Source organism: Pholcus phalangioides, unplaced genomic scaffold (assembly GCF_987345545.1).
Source record: "Pholcus phalangioides strain wild (caught in Gottingen) unplaced genomic scaffold, Ppha-v1.0 ptg000032l_1, whole genome shotgun sequence".
NCBI classification, from domain to species: domain Eukaryota; kingdom Metazoa; phylum Arthropoda; class Arachnida; order Araneae; family Pholcidae; genus Pholcus; species Pholcus phalangioides.
The window spans coordinates 9,834,385-9,846,357 of NW_028301622.1; the positions used below are offsets into that span (position 1 = coordinate 9,834,385).

At 36.9% G+C, this 11,973-nt stretch overlaps 1 long non-coding RNA gene across 1 annotated transcript; it reads left to right on the forward strand.

The window, feature by feature from the left end:
* Positions 1 to 356: 356 nt before the first annotated feature.
* Positions 357 to 9,314, forward strand: LOC149066942 (uncharacterized). The gene is made up of 3 exons (XR_016195422.1): positions 357 to 476; positions 6,592 to 7,815; positions 8,715 to 9,314. It is a non-coding gene; the product is annotated as an uncharacterized LOC149066942 (long non-coding RNA).
* The last annotated feature ends 2,659 nt before the right edge of the window (positions 9,315 to 11,973 follow it).

The following is an 11,973-nucleotide window of genomic DNA, read 5'->3' on the forward strand; positions in this document are numbered from 1 at the left end:
ACGAGTAGACATGAGATACGTCGGTTATATTGCAATACCCCTTGCATTCATATTGCAAGCGGTTATATAGTTATTGAAATGAAAAAACAATAACTTTTTTATGCGAACAACCGATCTTAAAAAAAACTGCAGTTAAAATGCCATTGTCACGTGTCTTCTGAGCCCAAGAAAAATTTAAACGCTATTCAAAATGAATATTTTTCTTGAAAATATGGCAATTTGCCAAATATCCGTTCCTATTTCTCGAAGCTTCCATTCCAACTTGTCTGTCTGAACCTATACATTATTCGTCTAGTACAACGGCGCCACTTGACCTCTGAAAATCACATAAAACGACGAAAATTCTTCAGAAATTCACATTTCCGCAGTTGTTACCAACGGCTGAAGACGTTCTCCGTTTCACTGAGTTCCACAGCTTTTTAAATTACGGTTGGTGTGAAGAGACGTTGATATATTAGCATAAGCAGTCCGGCCCGGTAAGTTCCGCTTATCGTACATTCGTGTCGACTATTTTCCAATTAATTACAACTGTATACTTTACGAATGTTGTGGAGCCAAGAATATATACGATTATATACGATTCCTGGCGTTTTACATACTCGAATTTGAAATATAATCTGTTCGAATGTATTCATGTAACTTTATCTTATTTCGTGCGTTAATATGAAATGAGTTCTTATGTACAGTCGGCCCTCGGTACTCGCGGAATTCATTTTCGTGGTTCTCTTATTCGTGATCTTTTTCCCAGTTTTCTGGAAAACAGTTTTCAGAGCTAATGCTAGTATTGTAAAGGATATACATTGTACGGGTCAAATAACCTTTTCTAAAACCCTCCTATGGTGTCTCTGGAGATTTTTCTATAAGGCCCCTTTCACACGGAACGGATGCGGACGCGGGTCCGCATACCCTTTCAAACGAGCGCTTTAGTTCGAAATTCGTGCGTAAAAACTGTTTTTTCGCAATTTTTGTAATTATTTTTCTCCTTCACCCCTGATTCAGCGCCCATAGGCAGCCTAGAGGCATTCTTTGGTGGTTTAATCTAGAGCCACGTAGAATATGGGAATAAAGATGTCTTCATTCCGATCCTCACAAGTAGTCGATGGGAAAAAATGTCTTCAAATATTTTCAAAATATTTTGAAAAAAAAAATCCGTCTTTTCGGAAAAATATGGAAGAAAATTCCAAAAACATCCAAAACATTCGATGTTCCAAAAAAAAAAGAAAACAAAATTCAGGAGATATCAAAGAATGTGCAAGTAGTAAAAAAGGGAAGGGGTAGAGACTTTCAAAATGTCTGTGCTTAGAAATATTCACCATTCTGTCTTAGGCTGAGAGTAAACTATAAAAGTTTTATAAAGGTTCGTTTATAAAACTTGAAAAATGCGACCAATAGGCGGATCAGTTAAGTTCTCTCGAATGTAACAGATGTGTTTATTGGTTACATTTTTCAAGTTTTATAAAATAACTTTCATAAACCTTTTAGAGTGAAATCCCATCCTTAAATTAGTCCCACTTCTGAAATATAAAATTTCATTTTTTTAAGTTTATAGACCACCAAAAATATTCAAGTGCTAGGGTCTTCAAACGTCTTAATCCGGCCCTGAGTGAACACCGTACGTGGATAACATTGTTTAATAAAAGTATTTTTTTTAAAGTTTAAAAAAATTAAAAGATTAAAAATTAAAAAAAAATTAAATATTTAAAATAATATTTCAGATATTTATATTTTTTGAATAATTTTAAAAATTAAAAAAAAAAATTTATTTTTAAATTAAATTTAAAAGTTATTAGTTTGTAGTCAATTAAATATTCGTAATGAACAGAACGGCTTATAATTTTGGTCCCGTCAGTGGCCGTTGTTGACAGGTTTTATTGTATAAAATTGTGAAATACGGACAAAAGGCAGTTAAAGTTGCTATATCTCCATCTCAGAAGGAAACGGAGGGATAGACGTATGTAAGTACATTATATTAATGAGCAGGGATAATCATATGGTGATTTTAAGGGTATTTATGGCAAATAATTAAAAAAATTCAGTGCAAAATAAGCTTTAAAAAGTAGCCAAAGATGCGGACGAATTCGCTCCGCATCCGCATCGTGTGAATAGCTGCGAATAAACCTATTGTCAAAACTTCTATGTGCGGATGCGCAGCCCGCACTTAGGTTGTGACACATGCGGACGACGTCCGGACCCGCATGAACATTTCCTAGGTGCGGAGATTTTTTGGCTCGTGTGAAAGGCCCAGTATATTCCAATTGTTAAAACTTCTTCCGGACCCGCATCCGTATCCGCTCCGTGTGAAAGGGGCCTTAGATTGTTGTTTCAAACGTTCCTCTGAAACTTAACAATTTGAAAAACAAATCGAAATATTGTTAATGTTCAGCTTCATTGCTGCGGTTCCCCGTAATTACGTCATCTATGAATCTACATTCGAAAAATAACTTGGAAGCCGTTGCTGTGTGTAGCTACACCTGCTAGTATACAGGATGTCCTGTAATTCTGAATTCGGCCTTTATCTCATCAACCGTTCGTCGTAGAAGATCTTTGGTTCTAATTTTTAAAAAAATGAGCAAAATCTGTTCAAAAACCCTCTGTACCGGTTTCAAGAACGAAACTATAATGTCGAAAAATAAAAAAAAATCTAAATTCTCATACGCCCCCCCCCCCGCTTTCAACTAGAAAGTTCCCTTTCTAACAAAAAATCCACGTTTATAGGTGCAATATCTACTCCTGTGCAAAATTCATCACATTTTTACATAATTTCCATTTCACATATTAGTAAATATGACAAATCGGTCTTATTCTCGTGATTAAATTTATTATTTTTAAATGACTGTACTCGTAAGACAGAGTCTAAACCGCATATAATGAACCCTGATCTTACGAACTTCTCCGAATATCCTCTTGTAATTATACTACATAATTTCTATAGTTAACTGCTATTTGACGAATTATGATATCGGACCTCGGTATGACGAACTCCTATTTATGATTAAATACCTATGATCATAAGACCTATTACTCCTAATTTTACGATTTTACGCGATATAATGATCTCTCATTTAACAAATTTTACGATTGCACCCCGATATTACGAACTATCATTTGGGTTGCTGTATTTTGGTAATATTTGACATCCATATTTTTGTGGGTATCTATTTCGGCACCTCGTGCGTATTTTTGCCTGTTATTGACTTTGTACGAAGGTTTTAACAACTGGATGTTGCTCTTTCCAAAATATATCTTCGCAACATCCAGTTGTTAAAACCTTAGTATATGGTGGCGGAGAGTGACGTCATCCTTGTATAAGTCGCCATCTGGTGGCAGCGTCAGCAGTTGTGAGCTTGGCCTGAGTCTGGTCCCTTTCAGTGTACACGAGCTCCAAGGAAAGATTGAGAGGCTCGGTCCCTCTGTAGTCTAGTGGTCTAGGGCGTTCACCTGGAAAATTAAAAGACGTGTGTTCGATTCCCCGCAGGGGCTGTTGAATATCTTTCCAAAATATATCTTTGCATCACCCAGTTGTTAAAACCTTCGTATATGGTTGCGGAGAATGTGACGTCATCCTTGTATTGACTTAGTGTTCGTATTTATATTAGATATTTGTTCTAAAAACTCGGAGAGAAGTTTCAAGAGAACAGCACACGAATGAGGGTGGGGGGATGTTGTCCATTTAGTTTATGCGGTTTTCGCTCAACTATTCCCGAAATTTTAATTCAAACATCTCGGCGAATATTGAATTCAGAAACGTTTAACGTCTAATGACGTCATATTATTGGAGACAATGCAACAACATTGTAATTGGAAATTATAGGACGGGGCCACCGTATATAAAAATTTAGATTTCTTATTTTATGACTCACTGTTTTCATTCTTGAGACTAGAAAGAGTGATTTTTGAAGAGTTTTTGAGACCACTTTCTTAAATTAGAATCATACCTCTACAAATCCTAACATAATACAAGCAATCTCAGAAATAAACGCCAGTAATGTTTTTTTCTGCCCATGAAACACTTTGAAAAACAACGTGTTTCCATTGACAAAAATTGTTTTTGAAGGATTTCTGGCTTTAGGGAAAGCCAAAATCGTCTATAGCAGTATTGAGAAACTTGAACAGATGTGTTCAACCTTTTTCTAGTCACGAGCACTGCCTGAATCCATTTACATCAAAAAGAAGATCTCCTCTCGGCAAGTTTGACATGCAAATACATGAAAAATCAGGATGATTTCAATCCTTGAATGCAATATGTACAAGGTGTTTAATTGGAACGTTGATCAAGTACGAATGCCACAAAGATTCTTTACCGTGTTCACATCCGGACTCAAAGCCAGCCTGCAAAACTAAGAAAATGTGTTGCGAGAGCTACTGTTTTGTGCATGTTGAAGCAGGGATAGAAGCGTTCTCATTGCTGTTACTCCCACTCAGATCTCCGAAAAACTCGGCCAAATGGTACTAATTTTTATACTCGAGTGTGTCCTTGTCTTCCCTCAATAACGGTAGAGCAGTCTGACCATTCAAATCAAATCCTCTCAAAATAATCGGTGATTTTCACTCCAGTCCAGACAGTCCTTGGCTTTTCCGTAAAATCATACTAATAATACTATTAAGTTTTCCAGTCATTCATGGTCATCTGAATTTTTTTTTCCCTTAATGAGTTAATTTAAACACTCTGCCAGTCTCTATGAAACCTACTCTATCTGGCCCCAGTGCATTCTCCGCTCTTGTGACGTTGTTTTAGACATGTTACCTTCTTTTTTTTCAGTTTAATATAGTTGCAGTCTCCCATGCGTCCATGTACTTCTGGCATATTTAGCCGTGAACTATTTTTCATATTTTTAACTTTGCACAAAATCATGTTTCGACATCATTCTCTGGAACAATCATTCTGAACACACATTGCATGTGACCTTCCAGATCTCGGTTTTTCATAAAAATAGGTCTTTCTGGCCAAAATTCGATATACAGGCTGTTCCACTATAATTGACCGAAAGGAATACAAAAAAGTCCATGGTTCAGTTTAAAATTCAACAAAAATGTGGAAAAATGAAAAATTTTCTCTTTGATCAGTAAAGAGAATGGAATTTATCTGTGATAGTTCACCCCCCCCCCCATAAATTAACCACTAGATTTTGTACTAGACTTCGATTTATGTGACGATTTTTTTACATTTTTGTGCACATTTGAATGAGTAGAATCAGTGGCAAATTTTTTTCCAAACTTTTTGAAGACGGCAACTTGGGACCCTTTCCTTGTTAGATCGGTTCCACTGTACACACTGATACCTCGTCTAACGAACAGCTTGATTTAAGAAGTTTTCGGCTAACTAACCGAACGAATTATCTTCGTTAACCGAATTATATCACTATTTCTAACGTATGGGTTTGAGTGCTATATAATATGCTTTTTAGGACAGGCATCCGTATAAAAATTAAGATTTTTTTTTTCATTTTGTGGCGCACACTGTATTTCAACTCTCAAAATTGGTACAGGGGGATTTTTTTGATACATTTTGAGATTTTTTTTTTTAAACTGGCATCACATACTCTACGACGAACGGTCTGTGAGTTCAAGGCCAAGATAGGACTTGCAGGACACCCTATATATACACACCCGTACGCAGGATTTTGTCAGATGGGGCAGGATTACGTTTTTCCAGAAAAAAATCACAAAAATCTCTGCTCGGGGTGGAGGGGGGTTAGAACCCCGAAGCCCCATTTGTGTACGCCAATGGCTCTTCTCTGTACCAAATTCATTGCGATCCACCTTCTAAGCTATATAATGATGAATCACATAAAGGCCCTTGGCCCGCGTATCAAATATGGCCCTGGGGGTTATCTGATGCGGCCTGCCCTCCTCAAAACTAATTTTGTAAAAATGAACTAAGCGGCACATTTACAGATCACTCAAGCGTCCCGTTGTACAATTCCAGAGCATTTAAGGGGCCCGTGACACATTTTCAGATCACTTAAATGACACGGGACACAGTTTCAGAAAACGTAAGTGATCAGAGATCCCTTGAGTGACATGTGACTTAGTTTTAAAGCACTTAAGTGGCTCATAGTGCGGTTCTACACCACTCAAGTTGCCCGCAGCACATTCTCAGATTATTCAAGTGATCAGCGGCATATAATTACGTATCACTTCAGTGATGCGTGGCACAGGTTCAGAGCACTTAATCGTCCCGGCCACATTTCCATATCACTTGGATCCGCGAAACATTTAGAGATCACTAAAGGGGCTCTGTAGGGCACTTACCAATAGGGGGAAATGTTACTTCAAGTGCCCACAAATCATCCAAAGATTTTCCTCGTTTCTGATCCACCGAATGAGATTCAATTAAAAATGCTTCATATTTTCATAAAGGGTGGTTTATGACGTAAGCATTATCCAACACCCCCCCCCTCTTGTCATCAAATGTCAGAAAATCGGAACCCCCCCCATCGATGCTGACGTAATACTTGAGAATGGCCCCCTAATTCATGTTCTTCCAGGAATCGTAAAACTAAATTTTCATCACCATTGAAATTTTCCCTGAATAACCAGTGAGTCAAAACCACATTCAATGATATCGATCGTCACTCTTTTCTTTTCTAGGATTTCCGAGATGGACGCCCAAAAACCACTTACAGCCATCATCTCTCACAACAATATTTCTGAATCATTTTCTTCTCTTGACTTAATAGAAGATAATAAATCTTTTCTATGCACAATTAGTTTACTTCCTTGTCTCCTAGAGCACCAAGATGTCCCGGGTAGGCCACGTCAGCGATATCAAAGAAACTCGCGTTCTTGCGGTCGACTCGGGATGGTTGGTGCTCTCGGAAACAGGATCGACGGGACCCTTAAGTTGGCCTTTTAAGCATTCTTGTTCTCTTCTCTGAAAATGTCTCCATTCTCTATCTCTTTCATTTTATTTACTTTGTTTTTCTTTAGAAGTACAATTTTTTATTGTGTAGCCTGACTTCAATCTACTTTCTTCCAATTTGTTATCACAAAGAGTTTCCTCAGATAACTTTATTTTCATTGAACCCACTTCTTCGGTATTGCATTTCTCAATTTCGCTATAATCTCAGCATCATAATTTTTGAGCTTATTTATTATTCCAATCAGAATGTGAATGAATCTGACTTTAATTCTGTTTTTAAATCCTACGATTAAAATTCCATATTACGAGAAAACTACATTATAATTCACAGCTTGTTCACTAGTAATAATGAAGACAAAATTTTTAGTTTTAATCAACATTAAATGGAAATTTCAGAACCTATTCGTGATCTAGAAAGATGCTGTCACCGATATTCTCTAATAAATAATTGTTTTGCTCATAAAATAGTTACAACTTCAGACTTCAAGAAATTTAATTTATGAAAATTCTTCTGAGAACAATGTTCTAACCTTTAGCTCGTAAATATTTTAAATAATTATCTGGACTTTGGCGCAATCCCTTACGTAGCCCAATTTGCTGAGAAATGTATCTCTCGTCACTATTTCAATTCGTTTCTTCATCCTTTTTATCAAATTTTCCACTGATTCCTTCTTCATTCTCCACGATTTATATCCTCTTAAAACATGCTTGCAATTTCACTTCTTTCTGACCTCCCAAACACAACCAGTAGTTTGGAGATAAAACTAAAGTAATCATCATATATCGCAGCTCGATATTTTTCGATCTCTGTTTGGTTCTCAGTTCGATCATTCATTATCCACCTTCTTGAAAGATTTTCAAAAAAGGCCAATGCATAATTTCTCCGAGCTCACGTGGAGATGGACGACTTTAGAAATCAAGCATATGTAGCGATGGCTTTTCCAACTTGACAGGTATGCTATTATATTATTATTATCATCAATCATTCATGTCAATATTTTGATGTTTATAATGTGAATTTTAACAGGAGCTTGTTTATACGAAGTACGAAAGCCTGGATAACCAAGCGGGTATTGAGATGTAGTTCCGAAAGGAAATTCACATTCCTCTGTGGGGAATCGAACCACCACTGACCTGGTGAGTGCTCTAGCCATTGAACTACAGAGGACAGACATTTTCATTCCTTGCAGCATATGTATGAATGCCGAATGGGACTCCGCATGGACAGCCTCCTAGCTCAGCTAATAGCTCTTACGACGTTAGCCCCCAGAAGGCAACATATAGAGAGAAACGATGTCACTCTCCGCTGTTCATACGAAGTACGAAATCCTGGATAACCAAGCGGAGATCGAGATGTACTATATAGTTCGGAAAAGAAATTCACATTCCTCTGTGGGGAATCGAACCACCAATCTCTCACTGTCCGGGCGAGTGCTCTTGGAGCTTGTTCTTGGAGCTAGTTCTCTCTAGGAGCTTGTTTGTTTGATCGATTTATAAAAGTGTTAAATATTGAGTTTTGTTTTATTTTTGATCCATTTAACCATCATTATAGGATGAATATGAGAATTTAGAATTTGTAATGATATTTCATGGTTAGTTTTGTGGTTCAGATTAGGATTTCTACTTTCATCATTCAATGAATTCGTCGTCTATTTATATTTTGAGTGGAGTCATAGCAGCCTCCCTTAACTACAGAAATTTTCACCCCAGTTGAGGAGGAGACAAATCACTTTCCTTCCCGAATATTAGTTTCGGCATTTAACACATCCAGAAAATTCAATTTCTCAATATATTTCAGGCCGAAAAAATATCATCTATTCAAATAATTTGGTTGTTATTACTTTGCTTTCAGGATTACGATTGATACAAGGAATCAGACGCGCCATTTGCTGCCTATACGAATATCTACTGTGATTTGATCAAGTCCTTCGCTACATTAGGCCGATATTTTATTGAAATGGGTGTCACGCTCTTCGGATTGAGAAACTCCGAGGAAAGTTTATTTGATAAAAGAATCTCGTAAAAGAAGTTTACGAAACAATTGAAATCAATAAAAGTTTTGCAAGATTGTGGGAAGTATGAGAGACATAAAATGAAACTTGAGTAGTCTCTCAATGTATATCTCAATATTGAATGTGTGAACGGATGGAACATGTAAATGTGGCCTTGTCGGATGCATGATTAGTTTTGTTTTTCCTTAAATGTATACGTAGTGGTATAGCATGCTGAATTTCAGCCTCCATTTATACGGTCTTTAAATGCTTTAGAGAAATTATTTTCTTTTCTTGCGGTTCCGGAAAAATAATGTAAAATGTACAACAGCTTTTATACGTGCGAACATTATCGTCGCGTTTGGTTGTGTTGTTTGTGTTTCATGTGAAAATGTTGGCTAAAAATATGTGGTAAAGGCACACATTGGAGGAAATAAAACTGTCATTCAAATTCAAGTACGAGATCTGTTCTCAGTTTTCTTTAATAAATGGACTGAAAGAATTAATTTAATCTAATATATAGAACTTAAATCTATTCTCTGATTGTTTTTCGAGGTATCTCCGCGCGCGCGTGTGTGTGTGTTTGCGCCCCCAATAAATTTTGTAGGGGGCTGAACCCCCTCCCTAAATAATTTCAGAAAAATACATTGAGTACCTTCCCTCTCCTCGCACTTGCTTCAGTCCTGTATGTACGGCACAACCAGCTACTTTAAGCCGCCCCCCACCCCCAATGCTTTTTTCACATCAGTGCTCTGTAATGTTACAACACTTACATCATCTTTGAACAGAAATTTATTATTGTAAAGCTTCTCCCAAATAATATTTTTCTAACGGCATGTCACGGGTCAAACTCACTGATGAATACAATCATACAATTGATGCCATGGAGTTTTTGAATGCAATTAAATGCTGCTGCTTGAACTTTTCAAAAGCAGCTATTAAAAGCCTTCATAGCTAATAGTAGCATTCCTGCTGATATCGTGGATGCTGAGATATATTTTAGTATCTACAACACCACATCATTACCAACAGAAAGCAAAGGCTAAAAACTAGGTTCTTAACCATATGTGTTCCCAGATTAAATATAGATGAAATCTCCTCTATACAATATACCATCGATTATCCGAAGCAATTGGGGACTGGGGATGTTCGGATAACTGATCTTTTGGATTTACGTCAGCATCGAGGGGAGGAGGGAGAGTGTTTCGGATTTGCTGACTTTTGATGACAAGGGGGGGGGGGGAGTTTGAAGGTTGCTTACGTCATCATAATAATATACCTTGCTTTATGGAAGGTATGAAATATTCTAAGCTGCTGACGAAATTTTGCTTACAGGGGAAGGGGGGATCAGTGTTTTGCTGACTTTTACTGACAAGGGGAGGGGGGTCAAAAATGGCTGAAAATCAGCTTACGTAATACTTGAATGGCCCCTTTGCTTATTTCAAGAAAGCTTATGTAAAATATTATGTCGAACGTAATAGAAAGCGATGGATAAAGCAACAAAATAATAATTATAGAAAAGCGAATGACTATTACGCGCACTATCAATTTGGCTTTAAAGGGAAGATGAATACTCAAATGAGACTACGACTAAATTGATGGATAACGTATAAAAAATGGATTACGTACAAATAATAGTATAACAGCTGCAGCTGTGTTGGCTAATATTAGCAATCAATTCGATACAATCTATTAGGATATTTTACTATAAAAACTAGAAAAATATTGGCATTAGAAGTCTCCCCCTTGACTGGTTTAGATCTTTCATTACAAATTTGTAAGAATTAATAACAGTATAAGTGAATTCAGAACGATACTTCCAGATGTACCTCAGACATTGGTTTCCAGACAATTATTTTTGTTCATTTACGAAGATACATCGTATCTCATACAAAATGCACCAATATATTAATATAATGTATTTCATTCATAATATTATTATTGTATTTCTGGCCATTTGTTATCATTTGCGGATGATACTGTCTTAATTTTTGCTGCTCATACAAACTGAAGATTTAATTAATAACCTAGGATAAAGATATTTATACTACAAATAAAAGAATTCAAAGCCTTCCCCTAGAACTTAGTGCAAGTAAAACCGAATGGATGATTCTAAATTAATAAATCTCAATACACAGACAATTGAAATTAAATTTCATAAATGTTATGATTTTCACCCTGCTACTATTTGTAACTGCCCACATATTGAAAGTCATGATTCATAAATCTCTTGGATTGATTATCTCGTCGATATTAAAATAGAAAATACAGTCACACTGGTTCATTTATTGATAAACTAACATGAATACCAAGTTTGATATACAGTATTTTACCGTGTGTAAGGAGCCACTTTTGGGGAGCTTCAAATATTCCGTTAGAAAAAATTTTTGCCAAATATTTTTTACCTCCCCCTCCCCCTACCGGAAAAGTCTGAGTAACTGACCAGCACCTCCTAGAGATAGAGATCTATCCCTCTAGGAGGTGCTGAACTGACCCCCGTCCCTTTCGTCTAAAAAATTTCGTCAGCTCCGCCTCCTACCTCTTAACGCATATTGGGATTGGAGATGTACGCGAGGCGGGGGGGGGGGGGTCGAAAGCCGCCTTATGATCCCCACCAGACGATAAAAAATTCATTTTTTTATGCAAAAATATATTTTTAAAAAAATTAAAATTCTGTTAGTTTATATGCTATATTTGAATTCCAAGACATAAAAATATATCTTCAAGAAATTTATTGTGACCCACCCTCTAACCCAGCCATGTTTAACGTCTTGCTCACGAGCATCATGGTGCTATTTCGTGCTCGCAATCACTTGATCAGTGACAAATGTGACCCTCGGAGTTATTTGATGTGGCCTGCCAACTCAAAACTAATTTTGTGAATTGAACTAAGTGACACATTTAAAGATCAATTAAGTGACCCATGGCACAATCCCAGAACATTTAAACGGCCCGCGGCACATTTTTAGATCACTTGAATGACCCACGGCATACTTCCAGAACACTTAAGCGGTCCGTGGCACATTTAGAAATCCCCCTTAAGTAACACGTGGCAAAGTTTTACAACACTTGAGCGGCCGCCAGTGCAGTTTTACATCACTCAAGTTACCCGCAGCACAT